The 16,897-nt window shown below is 43.6% G+C and overlaps 1 pseudogene; it reads left to right on the top strand.

The window, feature by feature from the left end:
• The first annotated feature begins 842 nt into the window (after window positions 1-842).
• On the top strand, window positions 843-2,186 carry LOC110014803 (annotated as a pseudogene).
• Window positions 2,187-16,897: the final 14,711 nt, after the last annotated feature.

The following is a 16,897-nucleotide window of genomic DNA, read 5'->3' as shown; positions in this document are numbered from 1 at the left end:
CCAGGTGTCTGTATTCAGCAACAGTATCTACAGTTTCAATGACCTTACAGGCAGAAAATTTCACATGAAAATTTTTCCAAAAATCTTTAACATAAGTAAAAAGAAATCACACTTTTAGAATATGTTATTAGAGTAACCACTTTCCAGAACTATGTTCCGAGTTTAAAATTACAGCATTTGAATGCTGCTTAAAAGGTTCACATAAATGTTCAGTTTGTGATTTAAGGCCTCCAGACATTTGACACTTGGCCTTGCAGATACACAGATGATATTTGATAAAAGTTAATAAAAAAAAGGGATTTTTTTTTTGTTTAAAGCATGCAGACAAATACATAGTAAATGAAGGACAAATTTGTTAAATGAACATCAATGTTTAAATATACAAAAATAATGACGTGAAATCTGCTATAATTTCAAGCCTTTTAGTTTCACAGTCTGCCACAGAGAACCCGCCCCCAAGACTTCACACATGACAAAGAGCTGACTAGAGCAGCACTGAAGCGAGCTGATTATATACAGAAGAGAAAACGAGAAACGAGGAGCAGCTGAGGTAATTTATGGAAAGCAGGTGAACACTGCAGGAAGCTACAACTGATTTGAAACAGGAACCAAACTTTTCAAAATAAAACTAGAGACTCAGAAAGAAACTTTATAAACTTGATCAATTGACAAACAAAAGCAGAATATTTTCAATCAAACCACAGCAGGGGGGTATTCCAGGGGCCTGTTTCAGAAAGGAGGTTAAGTGGAAACCCAAAACTTTTGTGGAGGACCCAATAGACGAGGAGGCTGCATTAATTCCTGGAGAATTACATTTATGTCGTGCGAGGATTTTGAGACCTAGACTCGATTTTTTGTCATTTCCCCATACGTTTTTGTTTGAGCGTTACCGTTTTTCGTTGCAGTCAATTCCATATATACACAATCTCATCCAGCCTTACATTGCTAACATCAGCCATCATGGACGTGCTCTTACATCCAAGCAGATACTTTGTGCAGCTTTAGGTTTCTTTGCCAATGGAAGCTTTCTGTACAATATCGGGGATGCGGAGCATATTAGTAAAGCCACTGTATGCAGAGCTGTTCGGAAAGTGTGCCTCGCTCTCAAGCGCTTTCTGCGCATTTTTATAGTGTTTCCTGGGCACAAACCCCTGAGAGCCATCAAAGAAGAGTTTCACAGGATTGCTGATTTGTAGTGTTCAAATGTGTCTATGCTGAACAGTTATGTTTAGTTAATGTCTTACTGCATCCTCTGAAAGTGACCTAATAATTAAAATTACCTTCAGGATTTCCAAATGTGGTTGGATGCATTGATGGCACACATATACCTATCATTGCACCAACTTAAAATGAGGCAGACTATGTAAACAGAAAGTCAATCCACAGTATTCATGTGCAGGTAAATAGAGTTACATGCAGTTTATGATGGTGAATCAACCTAGCAATGCTATATTTGAAATGTCTTATTCTTTCCACTGTAAAGATTATATGTGATGCTGCACATATCATCACCAATGTTGAAGCCAAGTGGCCCGGCTCTGTTCATGACTCACGAATATTTCGTGAGGTTACCCTAAGCAACAGACTGGAATGTGGCAAGTAAATGTATGCACTACATTTACACATGCACTTAAATGTAGCACATAAGCAATGTGATTTTTGTTTTTATTGTCTTTTTTTATACAGGAGAGATTGACGGCTTTCTGCTAGGGGATAGAGGTTACCCATGCCAACCTAAACTTCTAACCCCTTACCCAGAACCTGAACAAGGCCCACAGCAGCGCTTTAATTTGGCACACAGCAGGACTAGAGCCAGGGTGGATATGACCATAGGCCTGTTGAAAGCACGTTTCCAGTGCCTACATCCAGTGCGACATCATTGTGGCATGTGTAGTTCTCCATAATATTGCCATATTTAGAGGGGAACAACACCCCGCCCTACACATACAAGGCCCAGAGGAAGACCCCAACCACCCTCCAGATTTCCAGGATGGAAGGGTGGTCCGAGACCTTATATGCCACCATTCATTCTCAGATTGAATCAACCACAACAACAAGAAAAAGAAAAGATAAACAAAAAAAGAATCCCACAATGAATAAATTCAAGTCACAATTTATTTGGTCTTCCTTATTTCCTACAAATTGCAAAGCAACAGTAAGAATTCAATATTCTTGGTAACCCTGGGTTGATGCACGTGCATGTCAAGTACATAAAGACATTCTCAATAGATTGCCGATTTCCGGAGTCACCATGGAAACGTGTGGTGAAAAAAAAAATGTGACGCATATATATATATATATATATAACTTATCCAATTTTGCCAACTTAAATGAATTACTTCTATTGTAATTCAACCTAATTTCTTACGTCTATAAAACTCAATAATTGTTAATACAACTCAAATTTACATATTTATATAACTAAATGTCATATTACTCCAATTCAAGGAATCTTTTTTCCATTATAATGAATTATAATTCTTGAACTCTCATATATCTAAGTTTAAGCCGGCAGGGCCTCATTTTTATAACAATAAAAAGAACAAAACAGTAAGTGATAAATGTGTTCATTCATTTGGGAATTTTCCGACATTGTCAATATACTCCTTAACTGTAGGGGTGCTATATAAACTCATCATCCTCTCCCTCCCTCTCCCTCATGGTGCAGAAACTTGAGCAAAGTAGGACAAAATAACTCGGCAAAACACGGTAAATCACAGTAAAACAGCTAAACAACTAAACACATTTGGTCAAAAACCCACACTTAAACCCAAATCCGTCCAGACAGGCAGAGGAATGGTGTCCCACAATCCCTTGCGGTGCCGATCTAACAGCAGCACCAAAGTTACACCTACTTAATTGAATTAATTTGAATGAAAGCAAAATAATTGTCTGAAAACTACGTTATTTTTAAACTGACTTAACAAAAAAAAAAGATTTTAATTATCTTAACTGAAGCAAATAATTAAGTTAAATCAAAGTAAAAGAGTTTATTTTTCCAACATCCATATGTGGTCTTATCGCCCTCTCATGGTGGAAAAAGTATTATCTGAGCTTCTTCATCCACTAAATCATCTTCAAATGGACACGGCATGCTGCTTCACCTCTCTGAAAACAAACTAACCTTCAACTAAACCTGCTCCGGACCAGGTTATGTTCAGAGCATGAGTTGCCATGGCAACTTGACCTTACCTGAAACATACATCCATGTCTGGAACCGAAAGCTGAGGTTATCAACTTCCTTAGCCTCAAACTTACTGTGGGAGCTAGCATAACCTTCTTGCTGGAATACCCCCCTGGTCAGAAAAAGACAGGCTTAGAGTGTGGAGGGTCCAGTAAACATTCTCTTAAATATCACTACATTGATTTTGTTTTTTAACAATCATGCATGAGTATTGATTGGAAGCATTTCATATAATTTTATTCTTTTAAATTAACTAACTTGTTTCTTCAGTATTGTGTTGGTCTCCTGATAAAAAAAACGAAACATTAGTATGATCTAAAAATAACAGTAATATTCTGCCTGTTAGTTAAATATAAATTGTTACGGGGAGAGGATGAGGGAGTACCCAGGCGCAGAGAGGAGAGGAGGCAGGAGGTTGCAGGGAAACAGGAGCTTTAATAACTTAACCTAAGGAAACCAAAAACCACTGCAAAAGCAGGCAAACCACAACTCGAAAACACTTATCATGCAAAACTGGGGAAGAGGAGAATATGGACCAGCACAGGAGGAAGGGAAAGACAAGACTTAAATACATACAAGGGAACAAGACACAGGTGGAAACACTCAGGACTGAGGGGGAAAGGTAAAACTTGAGACAACAACAAAACAGGAAATGCTACAAAATAAAACAGGAAGTAACTCAAACAGGCTCGAACATAAAACAACTAGAACATAAAGGCAAAGAACCTAAAACCGTGACATAAATGTAAAAACAGATTTTTAAAACCCAATACAGATCATACTGCGCAGGACCCTCAAGCTCCCAGGCCTCTGGTAGAGGAGCCGAGCTTGGAGGAGAAACCACCTGCGGAGGGTGAGAGGGGTGTTTTTTTTTTTTTATGTATATACATATATATAGGCAACACCAACAAATTCATAAAAATCCTCGTGTGTATATGTATGTATATGTATGTATATATGTATATATATATATATATATATATATATATATATATATATATATATATATATATATATATATATATATATATATACACACACAAACACACACATACATATATATACACACACATATATGTATACACATATATACATATATATAAGGATGGGTATCGTTAAGGTTTTAACGGTACTACTACTCTTATTGATACTGCTTATCGATCCGGTATTTTAACTGTACCCTTATCGATACTTTTTGAGGACAAAAAATAAACAAATAAATAAATAAGTAACAAAATAAGAACATAAAGTGTCTCATTTCCTCATTATGCAACAGCATTGTTTTTTTGACAAAACATTTGACTTTATACATGATGATGTTACAGTACAAACCTGGAATGCACGTGGATGTGCTAGACCAGGGGTCACTAACCTGAACCCCTCAAAGAGCCATTTGGATCAATTTCCCACTGGGAATACTATATATATATATATATATATATATATATATATATATATATATATATATATATACACATATACACAGGATGGGTCTCACTCCCAGAAGGAACAATGGCAGACATTGAGGACAGTTACTTGGAATTCCGCAGACAAATGGCAACCTGGAGCAGAAAACAAGGAAATGTGCAACAGCTAAATACCTCCAAGATGTTAGATGATATAGATATAGATACAGACAGTCAGACATACAGAGTTTTAAAACACCTTTAATGACCAGTCATCATTACACAAGGACTTATGGGCTTATAAAAACCAAACTTGACGCTTAACCTAGCCACCAAAGGTTTCTTGAAAATAGACAGGACATTGTCAGGGCCTACTCCCCATATCCAATTTTTCCTTGTCAACCACACCACTAGTTTGGCTTCATTGGAAAGAAAGTTTAACAAAACATGGACTCTTCGCTTTTTGGCCAATTATTTTGGCACATTAATGAAACACACAGATGAAAACTTTTCCCCCAGCCCCTTAAAAAGAGAACTAAGAAGGGAAAATAGTCCAGTCAGACGTTGACAGTGCAAAAAAAGATGTTCTACCATTTCCGGAACAGAACAGAACGGACACCCATCCCCCATGCCAGGATTAAGGTGCACCAGATATCTGTTTGTGGCTAGGATCCCATGTACGACCCTCCACTGGAGGTCACCTACCCGTTTCTCAATGGGAGCTTTGTAAAGGGATCTCCAACAGCCCCTCGGAGAAGACCCTGTGCCGAACAATGCAGCCCACGTCAACACTCTGATGTCCATTAAAGAGCGCAAGTTCAAAACTTTAACACAGACAAATAGAAAGACTTCGTCTCAACCCTTTCAAGGTTTCCAATTTTAGGAGTAGACCAGGACAGGAGTTTGGTTCTGTCCTCCTGCCATCCCTCACAGGTCGGAGAAACTTGCAAAGGAGGAAAAACGAAATCCACACCATCCTCCCACTGGTCAGATGCAGTAGGATCCATCACGTAGGCTTGAGATGACACAGGCAAGGAAAGACAGATCTCTTTCACAAGAGAGTGCAGTGTTCTGAGAGATCGTATTCCAGTCAAAGCAGAAAGCTCAGGACCAGGAGTCTGCAGGAGATGTCCAAGCTTCACACAGCCCGCATTTCTCTACTTGACCTCAGGGTAGCTGAAAACAGAGTTGGTGAGTCGATGAGGTCGTTTCCAAAAATAGGTTCCTCAAACAACCATGTTCCAGGTGTAGAGATTGTTTCCCTCTTGCAGAGCAACAGTCGCCAGGCTTGTAGTACAGACCAGTAAAAGGGTGAAAGTCCAGTCCGGTCCAAGGTATGACGCTGGGGCAGAAACAAATGTTTGTCAAATCCATAACTCCCAGCTTTCCTCAGCAGCACACATGCAGTATCCAACCACGACAGTCCAAAACAGACTATAAAGCAGACACTGCCCTGTCCGGAGTCTGAAGGCGGCTACACGGGCTTAAACATCAATCAATCCCTGACCGCCCTCCTCAACCGACAGGTAGAAAACAGCAGCTCTTAGAAATACCCATTTTTTCCAGGTTTGAGTTTAATGCATGTGATAATGTTTTTGTTTGTAGGTTTTGTTCTGTTTTTGCTGCAGTTCCAAATATATACCTCATCCTTGTGTGGTTGTGCACCTTTATGAGATGATGAAACCTAAGCAGATATGGCCGCCCTTACTAATCTCAGACAAACAGTGGGGCCCAACTCATTGACATTTATTAGATGGAATCTAAAGGGCCTTAACAATCTGGTCAAACGGAAGAGAGTACACACATTTGCTAAACTTTAAACCAGATATAGTCTTTCTTCAGGAAAAAAAACCTGCGCTGATGCTCAAGTGAACACACAGCTCTGTTTCACAAACATATCAGTCTGCTTTTGACACAAAGGCAAGAAGGGTTGCCATACTTATTAGAAAAAAACCTTTCCTCTGTCAGTACAAATGTGATTCATGATGCTAATGGCCGTTTGGTTATTGTGGCTGGTAAATTGTATAACACTCTAGTCCTTTTGGTTAATCTCTATGTCCCCAATTTGGACAACCCACAATTTTTCACAAGCCTTATTGCTAAGTTAGCGGGTTTAGGCACTCATCACCTTATTATGGGTGGGGATCTAAATTTTGTTTTTGACCCGAATCTTGATAGGTCAAGCACACGTCAGTCAGCAACAACCTCCAACTCAGTTTCTGTTCTTAACACATTCATCCAAAATTATGGTGTCTCTGACCCGCTGCGTGTAACTGAGTCAGCAAAATATTACTCTTTTCTCCAGTACATCATTCATACTCAAGCATTGATTACTTTTTGGTGGATAATATTTTTTACTTCTAAGATTACTAATTGTAAATATCAAGCTATTGTTTTTTCGGACCATGCACCTGTGCAAATACACTGACCAAAAATATAAACGCAATACTTTTGGGATTGCTCCCATTTTTTTATGGTATGAACTCAAAGATGTGAAACATTTTCCACATACACAAAATAACCAGTTCTCTGAAATATTGTTCACAAATCTGTGATAGTGAGCACTTCTCCTTTGCCAAGACAATCCATCCCACCTCACAGGTGTGCCATATCAAGATGCTGATTCGACAGCATGATTATTGCACAGGTGTGCCTCAGACTGGCCACAACAAAAGGCCACTCTGAAATCTTCAGTTTTGTTTTATTGAGGGGGTCAGGGGACTCAGACAACCAGTCAGTATCTGGTGTGACCACCATTTGCCTCATGAAGTGCGACACATCTCCCTCGCATAGAGTTGATCAGGTTGTTTATTGTGGCCTGTGGAATGTTGGTCCACTCTTCTTCAATGGCTGTGCGAAGTTGCTGGATATTGGCAGGAACTGGAACACGCTGTCGTATACGCCGATCCAGAGCATCCCAAACATGCTCAATGGGTGACATGTCCGGTGAGTATGCTGGCCATGCAAGAACTGGGATGTTTTCAGCTTCCAAGAATTGTGTACAGATCCTTACAACATTGTTGGATGTACGGCACAACAATGGGTCCCATGATCTCGTCACGGTATCTCTGTGCATCATGTGATCAGATCCCAACTATAACGGAAATACGCAACAAAAGACGACACATTGTGACATACTTTCTATCAAGCGTGACTGCTAAAGAGAAGCTCACTCAAATACAGCAACAGCTGGGAACACCGGGCCATAAATTAAGAAACGAGGTGCCAACACGATGGAACAGTACCTACCAAATGTTTGAAAGAATATAAGGAGGCAGTCTGGGTGTCACTGGCTTCATTAAAACCTGACATCACTCCACTGACTCCAGAAGAATGTCAGATCATTGAAGAGATGCTCAGGGTTCTTGCTCCTTTTGACCAAGCTACAAGAGAACTGTCTGAGGAAAAAAGGGTCTCTGGGTCGAAGGTCATTCCCATGAAGAGAATGCTACACATTGAGCTTCAACGGCAGGCCACAACAGTGACAAAAACAGCTGCTCAGCAACTGGCTGAAATCCTGAGGAAGCGGCTAACTGACGCTATTTGGGGCATGGAATCTCTCAGTTTGATGACTCTGTCAACTCTGTTAGATCCCAGATTTAAAGAGAATGGATTTGTTAGTCAGCAAAAAGCCAAGTGAAGCGGTGAAGAGACTGCAGTCAGAATGTGCAGAAGAAATGAAAAGCCAAGATCCTGACCCAAGAGAAGAAGAGCCTAGCTCTTCACATGGGTCAGAACCCAGTTCAGGTATGAAAATGCATTCCTGTGGCATTTTGTGATATGATATATATCATGTGATAATAAAGTAATGATTAACTATTTTTTTAGGGCACAATCTCTGGAAAACTTTAGATATGGAGGTTGCAGAGACCCAGAAGACGAGGGACGCAACAGCTGACTCCATTATTTGTCAGGATTTCGGTCCTGTCTCGCCATTTCTGCCGTTCTCCTCTCACCGGCTCCCTGATTTCTGAATGGCTCCAGCTGTGACGCGGGGTATATGAGGTGGGTGTGTCTGCTCACTCTTTGCCAGTTCGAGATTCTTCACCCTGATGAACCTCAGGCCACGCATCACGGATCACGCTTCACGGATCACGCTTCACGGATCACGCTTCACGGATCACGCTCCGCTTCCCTTCGGCACCGCACGCTGTGAATCTGGTCTTCTCGACACTCACATGGAGCCTGCCGCTACTGTCACGTAAGGAGCCGCCCCTCCCAACTCCCTACGCTCTTTAAGACTGTCTGCTTCTCTCCTCCCTCGGAGCCTGCTGTCTACACGGACCTTGCTGTCTTCGCCCTCACGGAATTCCCCCTCGGCGGTGACGTCACACTGCGTCTCAAGCTCCACAGGACCCAGCAGTTTCCTTCCTTTGGACTTTGGACGTTTTTCTCTTGGATTAAGGAACTCTCCAAATAAACTTTATTTAAACCCTGTGCGTGCCTTAACTTGGGTCCTCATTGACTTACAACAGATCGAACTGGCCAAGATGGACCCCAAGGGCACCCAGGATTGGAGAGCAGGCATCGAGGAGGTCTTATCCGGTTATGAGAACCGGTTTGTGGGACTATCTGCAGGTATGAATGATATCTCCTCAGAAGCTGTCAGGCCTTCCGGAGCTAACAGGCTAGCCCAGGAGGGCGCACCAGAACCCCGCATGCCTCCCCCCCAACGTTTTTCAGGTGACCCTGGACACTGTCGGACATTTATTGCCCAGTGCGAGATTTTTTTTGCTTTACAACCGTTCATGTTTAGTTCTGAGCTTTCCAAGGTGGCTTTCGCTGTATCGCTGCTCTCTGGGAGAGCTGGACAATGGGGTACTGCGGAATGGGAGCGACAATCTCACGTCTGTTCCTCCTTCCCTCGATTTGCGGCTGCCCTCAGACGGGTGTTTGATCCACTCACTCCATCTCATGAGGCTGGTCGGCGGTTGCCTCGCCTGCTCCAGGGCAACAGATCAGTCGATGATTATGCTATAGACTTTCATACGCTCTCTGCTGATTGTGAGTGGAACGAGAGGTCGCTATATGATGTATTTTATCAAGGACTCAACAACTCCATCAAGGATTAGCTGGCAGCTCGAGACCTACCTATGTCCCTCAATGGCCTGATGGAGCTGGCTGCCCGCATCGACCGCCGGATGAGGGAGAGGCGCAGAGAGAGAGGTATGAGATGGCCACCTGCATCTCACGTTCCTCAGCCTTTCTTCACTGCAGACGCAAACTCAGCCGTTAGAGGAGGAGAGGACCTGGGGGCGTCTGAACCCATGCAGCTGGGCCGTACGAGGATCACACCGGAGGAGCGAGAGCGCAGATCCCGGATGAACTTGTGTTTTTACTGTGGAGCACCAGGACATCCAGTGGCGCGCTGTCCGGTAAAAGAGAGGGCTCAACATCAGTGAGGAGGACATGTTTGAGCCGTAACAAAATAACCTCCTCAGAGTCAGGTGCTGCTGCTGTCTTTCATGTTAAATCAGGACCCGTCGAAGTAACTGCTTTAATTGATTCTGGTTCTGACTGCAACTTCATAGACCACAGTCTGGCTTCTACACTGAAAATCAATTTTCAGCCCTTAAATGAACCCCTGAGTGTGCATGCCATTGATAACCATTTGATTAATCGTAGTTCCCGTATCACTGAACCTGTGACTATCCAGATAGAAAATCACTTCGAGGACATGTGCTTCCATGTTATTTCACTTCCTGCTCCCTCTGTCATTTTTGGTCTCCCCTGGCTGAGAAAACACAATCCTAATATCGACTGGTCTTCTGGCAGGATTTTGACCTGGGGAGCTGGTTGCCCTAAAACCTGTCTTGGTTCCATGAAGCGTCGTGAAGCTTCTGTCATGGCTGTAGAGGAGGTGTATCCAGATTTGTCCAAAGTACCCTCTGACTACTTGGAACTAAAAGAGGTCTTCAATAAAGTTAAAGCATGTTCATTGCCTCCCCACCGTCCTTTTGACTGTTCTATTGAACTCCTTCCCAGTACAATCCCCCCCAGGGGTCATCTCTATTCTCTGTCTGGTCCTGAGCGACAATCTATGCAGGAGTACATTGATTCCTCTCTTAAGTCTGGTCTCATTCGTCCCTCCTCCTCACCTGCTGGCGCTGGCTTCTTCTTTGTGAAAAAGAAGGATGGGGGCTTAAGGCCATGCATTGATTATAAGGGGTTAAACCAAATAACCGTAAAGAACCGCTACCCACTCCCTCTGATGAACACAGCTTTTGAGTTACTTCAGGGTGCGTCCATTTTCACAAAACTTGACCTTCGCAACGCATACCACCTCATTCGGATCAAGGAGGGTGATGAATGGAAGACGGCATTCAATACTCCCAGTGGCCACTACGAATATCTGGTCATGCCGTTTGGTCTCTGTAATGCACCAGCCGTTTTCCAAAATGTGGTGAATGAGGTGTTAGGGGATATGATTAATAAGTTTGTCTTCGTTTATTTGGATGACATTCTGGTCTTTTCCAAGTCAAAGGCTGAACATGTTCAACACGTCCGCCGGGTTTTGCAGCGGCTTCTCCAGAACAAACTATTTGTCAAAGCCGAGAAGTGCGAATTTCATCTCAGTTCGGTGTCGTTTTTAGGGTTGAATATAGCAGAAGGTCAAGTCCAAATGGATAAGTCAAAGGTACAGGCAGTTCTAGACTGGCCTGTCCCGGAGACCCGCAAACACCTCCATTGTTTCCTTGGATTTGCAAATTTTTACCGCCGTTTTGTCAGGGGATACAGCCAGATAGCCGCACCACTTCATGCTCTCACGTCATCAAAGAGGCGCTTTGGATGGAATCCACAAGCCAATGAGGCTTTCATCCAGATAAAGAGGTGTTTGACTTCTGCCCCAGTGCTTAAGATGCCTGATGAGGACAGGCAATTCATTGTGGAGGTTGATGCCTCAGACCAAGGTGTGGGTGCGGTGCTCTCACAAAGGTGCAAGGAGGACAACAAGGTTCATCCATGTGCCTTCTTCTCACGTCGCTTAAGTGACTCTGAACGGAGGTACGATGTGGGCGAAGGAGAACTTCTAGCCATCAAGCTCGCCTTGGAGGAGTGGCACCATTGGCTGGAGGGGGCTCAACATCCATTCATCGTTTTCACGGACCACAAGAACCTGGAATATCTTCGCACAGCCAAGAGGCTTAATTCCCGCCAAGCCAGATGGTCTTTGTTTTTTAATCGTTTCACCTTTTCACTCTCCTACAGACCTGGTTCTAAGAACACTAAGGCTGACGCCCTCTCACGTCAACATGCTTCCAGTCCTCTAGACCACGGTGCTGAGCCCATCCTGCCACCTTCAGTCCGGCTAGCAGTTCTCACCAATGACATCGAGACTCAGGTCAGACAAGCTCAGACACAGCTAACTATTCCGAGTGACTGTCCGGCCAGTATGTTATTTGTTCCAGAACAACTGCGTTCAAAGGTTCTCCACTGGTGCCATTCATCGCCTCTCCATTGTCATCCTGGCATAAGTAGAACCATCACTGTAGTCAAAAGGAGTTTTTGGTGGCCCTCCCTACAGTCTGACGTAAAGAGATATGTGGCTGCCTGTCCCGTTTGTGCTAGAAACAAGACCTCTCACCAACGTACTTCTGGACTTCTCAATCCTCTCCCGGTTCCCCACCGGCCCTGGTCGCACATCACTATGGACTTTGTGACTGGTCTCCCATGCTCAGAAGGTAACAACACAGTACTAACGGTAGTTGATCGATTCTCAAAGATGGTGCATTTTATTGCTCTACCAGGGTTACCTTCAGCTAAGGAGACCGCTGACGTAGTACTGCGTCAGGTTGTCAGGTTACATGGCGTCCCTAGAGACATAGTCTCTGACAGGGGCCCACAATTCACAGCGAAGTTCTGGTCGGAATTTTGCAGACTGCTGGGTATCACAGTTAGCCTCTCATCAGGGTTTCACCCCCAATCCAATGGTCAGTCGGAGAGACTTAATCAGCAGCTGGAGACCAGCCTACGAATCCTGTGCTCTTCAGATCCTTCATCCTGGTCACGCAACCTGGTTTGGGCAGAATATGCACACAACACCTTGCCATCAACCCCTACTGGCCTTTCGCCGTTTGAGGTGGTTTATGGTTTTCTGCCACCTGTGTTTCCCGCCCTGGAGGGTGCTGTCTTTGTCCCCTCAGCTCAAGCATCAGTTCGTAGGATCCATCGTGTCTGGAGTAGAGCTCGTCGGACGCTGCTCAGGACTGTGGACTCGTACAAGCGTCAGGCGGACAAATACAGGAGAACGGCACCCTTGTACCAACGAGGCCAACAGGTATGGCTGTCCACCTCTGACCTTCCCCTACGTGTGACCCATAGGAAGCTGGCACCCCGTTTCGTTGGACCCTTCCCCATAACCAAAGTCGTCAACCCTGCTGCTGTCAGGTTGCGGCTGCCTCGGCCCATGCGGGTGCATCCCACTTTCCATGTGTCCAAGATCAAGCCTGTCCAGGAATCGGACCTGGTTCCACCTGATAGACCCCCTCCTCCGCCTCGGATAATCGATGGGGGTCCTGCCTATGATGTCAGAGCGCTACTCAAGTCCCGTCGCAGGGGACGTGGTTTTCAATATTTGGTTGATTGGGAGGGGTATGGCCCAGAGGAGCGTTCTTGGGTTCCCTCCAGGTTCATTTTGGATCCGGCACTGATTGCACGGTTTCATCGGGATCATCCTGGACAACCGGGTGGGCCGTCGGGTGACGGCCCTTGAGTGGGGGGCACTGTCAGGATTTCGGTCCTTTCTCGCCATTTCTGCCGTTCTCCTCTCACCGGCTCCCTGATTTCTGAATGGCTCCAGCTGTGACGCGGGGTATATGAGGTGGGTGTGTCTGCTCACTCTTTGCCAGTTCGAGATTCTTCACCCTGATGAACCTCAGGCCACGGATCACGCATCACGGATCACGCTTCACGGATCACGCTTCACGGATCACGCTTCACGGATCACGCTCCGCTTCCCTTCGGCACCGCACGCTGTGAATCTGGTCTTCTCGACACTCACATGGAGCCTGCCGCTACTGTCACGTAAGGAGCCGCCCCTCCCAACTCCCTACGCTCTTTAAGACTGTCTGCTTCTGTCCTCCATCGGAGCCTGCTGTCTACACGGACCTTGCTGTCTTCGCCCTCACGGAATTCCCCCTCGGCGGTGACGTCACACTGCGTCTCAAGCTCCACAGGACCTAGCAGTTTCCTTCCTTTGAACTTTGGACGTTTTTCTCTTGGATTAAGGAACTCTCCAAATAAACTTTATTTAAACCCTGTGCGTGCCTTAACTTGGGTCCTCATTGACTTACAACATTATTGAAGTCCAACGCTACCTGGCAGAAACAAACACACCCAGAAACCAAGATCCTTTGCAATATTCGAAATGGAACCAGGAAATATACCTACATCTTCATCAACTTGCACTTAAAACTCTCTGCTCACCATCATCGTCTGTACCATGCGAAAGAGTATTTTCCAAGGCTGGGGAGCTGGTGTGTAAGAGGAGAAATCGCCTTGGAGAAAAGACACTCCAAAAACTTTTGTTTATCAATAAAAATTCATGAACTAATCACTTTTTTGTCTTTTATTTCATATGATTTAACAGTTAAGTTGACAAATGTGCACATAAGTTAAAAAATTGTAACTCTGAATTTTTACTATGTTGTTTCTCTTTCGACTTTTCCCATCAGGGGTCGCCACAGTGAACGAGTCGCATGGTAAACTTGGCAATTTTTACGCCGGATGCCCTTCCTGACGCAACCCTCTCAAAGCAACCGGGCTTTGGACTGGCACAGAAGTAGAGAAGGGAACAGGGAGCAGCCTGGAGTCGAACCCTGTATTCACGGACGGAAGGTGCCGTAAACCAGCACGAGCTAATCCGGCTCCCAACTCTGAATTTTTACTATAATTCGCTATATTTTACATACCAACTCAGTTTTAGCATTTTCACGAACAAGGAATTTCTTTACCTGCAATGATTTTATAACTACTGCAGGGGTCACTATTGGGTGACCAACACAGTATCAATACGGTGCCGACACAGTTTGTTTTGTGTGTCAATACACTCCTTGAGGTATCATCGTCCCATCACCACTGGCTGGTCCATAATGTTACGGGAAAGATGGGGAGCACCCAGGCGCAGAGAGGAGGAGGCAGTTGTTGCAGGTCGACAAGGGCTTTTAATAACACAAACCAAAACCACTGCTAAAGCAGGCAAACCAAAACTTGAAACACTCATTATACTCAAAAAGCGGGGAAGAGCAGAATATGGACCAGCACAGAAGGAAGGGAAAGACGAGACTTAAATACATACAAGGCAACAAGACACAGGTGGAAACACTTAGGACTGATGGGGAAAGATAAAACTCGAAACCAACAACAAAACAGGAAATACTAAAAATAAAACAGGGAATTAAGGAACCAAAAACTAAAACCGTTACATTGGAGGGTTGGGGCAGTGGAGCCATCTTCCTCTGGCCACTCCCACCTTGAAAAATACAGAACATTGATGTAAAAAATGTCATTATTGTTGTGCGAGACAAGTATTCTTTCAAAAGTCGTCAAAGAATTACACCCTGAATTGAAATGGGTGGCGAACTGTTGGTACAACCATAACATCAGTCTTACCAGTGGCTTTTTGAAGAAGCCATCCACCACGCAAACCTTTGTAGTTTTGAAAATTCCTCAAGTAGAACCCTACTTATCTGAACATAAAGAAATTTGGATTAATAATAACACCACTGTCCATGAACAAATCACCGACAGGGACATGTGACTGATGTTTTCTGGATTTCTGGGGTTCATCGAGCAATGCTAATTAGTGTTAGCGTGAGAGGGGCGTTGTGTGTATATATATATATATATATATATATATATATATATATATATATATATATATATATATATATATATATATATATATATAATTTTATTATATTTGTATTTATTATATACTATATTAGTTTGTAGCGGACTGAGTTGGACTCAGTCTACTTTGCCGTTTGTCAAAGTTCAGGAGTTCTGTGAACGCATCAAGCAGAGATGCTGATTGGCCCTCAGTTCTGTTGCTCAGCCTGTTGCTGTGGGGTTTGGACCAATGGGGTTCAGCTATAGAAGAGCGCTCGCGGCAGAAGGGATTAAGGAGTTGCTGAATAAGTTTTTGGTTATGGCCTACAGTAACTACATTAAAGAACCTTAAAAGAGATAAAGTCTCCGTGCCTCAGTGTGGGAAAGGGACGCTACAGTATTTACATTTATTTTTAAATAAAACATCGACATTTTTATCTCCAGAACACAGTGGATTATCATCAATTAGATTTTCCCTTCGGGAAATCGATAACGTCATTTTCACCGTTAAAAACATCAAGTAGTGAGCGTGGTGTCCGAATTGCTTTTAAAAAATATTCCCGCCCCATAATAAAGTTTTTAGTAGCTAGCTGTGGTTACGATGTGAATTCGGACAGAGTTTGACCGCTGTACTCGGCCGACTTGACCCGGCTCGCCGCCGACTTTCATACAAACCATGGAAGATCAGAGTAGTTTATAAAATTTGGTCGGCGTGAATTTATAAACTCTAAAGGCACACAACGAACAAGAAAAAACAATGATTACTAAGGCAACTTACCCCAGCTTGATGCGCCATGGTAATTACACTAGCGGGCCGGTCCAAAATCAAAAGGTATACGAGCGCGTGCATCTTCTGGGTCCTGAACTCTGATTGGTTGACCCTCCCCCCCTCTCAGACCCCACCCTCTTCCCCCCAGACCCTCCAACCCTCCTCCCCCCCTTGTTCCATTATCGGACACAGATCTGTTTTGACACACATTTCTCGCAAAGAATGTGTCAAAAGTTATAGCCAGTCATAGCGAGCTGTGATTCACGGCAGCAGATTCGCGCAGTTGTAATCGTGGATTTGAGGTTGTAACTCTAAATGAACACATGCAAATGGTAATTTGTAAGTTATGATTTTATTTTTTGTAACATATTAATATATATTTGTAGAAATTGTTTGACGCTTTTTTACGTGTGTTCATTAGTTTATTACATCAGAAAATCTTTAAACACACGCAGATTTTTGGTGCTTTAGTTCTCACATTTGTTTTTACAAGTTCTCACCTGAAATGTACAAGTGTGTTCTATTTGGAACAATATTACCTTCATAGAAGCCTCCTATTTCTACAAATGAGACAACTAACAGTGACATAAACTTGAGTGATGTCGTATCCTTTCTAAAACTTTGTACGGAGGAAGTACTTGTTAAGCCAAAGCAGAAAGACGACATAACATCTGAAATAAAGCTTACAAACAGATTTTTACCTCTATC

The sequence above is a fragment of the Oryzias latipes genome, chromosome 16, assembly GCF_002234675.1.
Source record: "Oryzias latipes chromosome 16, ASM223467v1".
NCBI lineage: Eukaryota > Metazoa > Chordata > Actinopteri > Beloniformes > Adrianichthyidae > Oryzias > Oryzias latipes.
The sequence above is the reverse complement of the archived record's forward strand: the minus strand, read 5'-3'. Positions and strand labels throughout refer to the sequence as shown.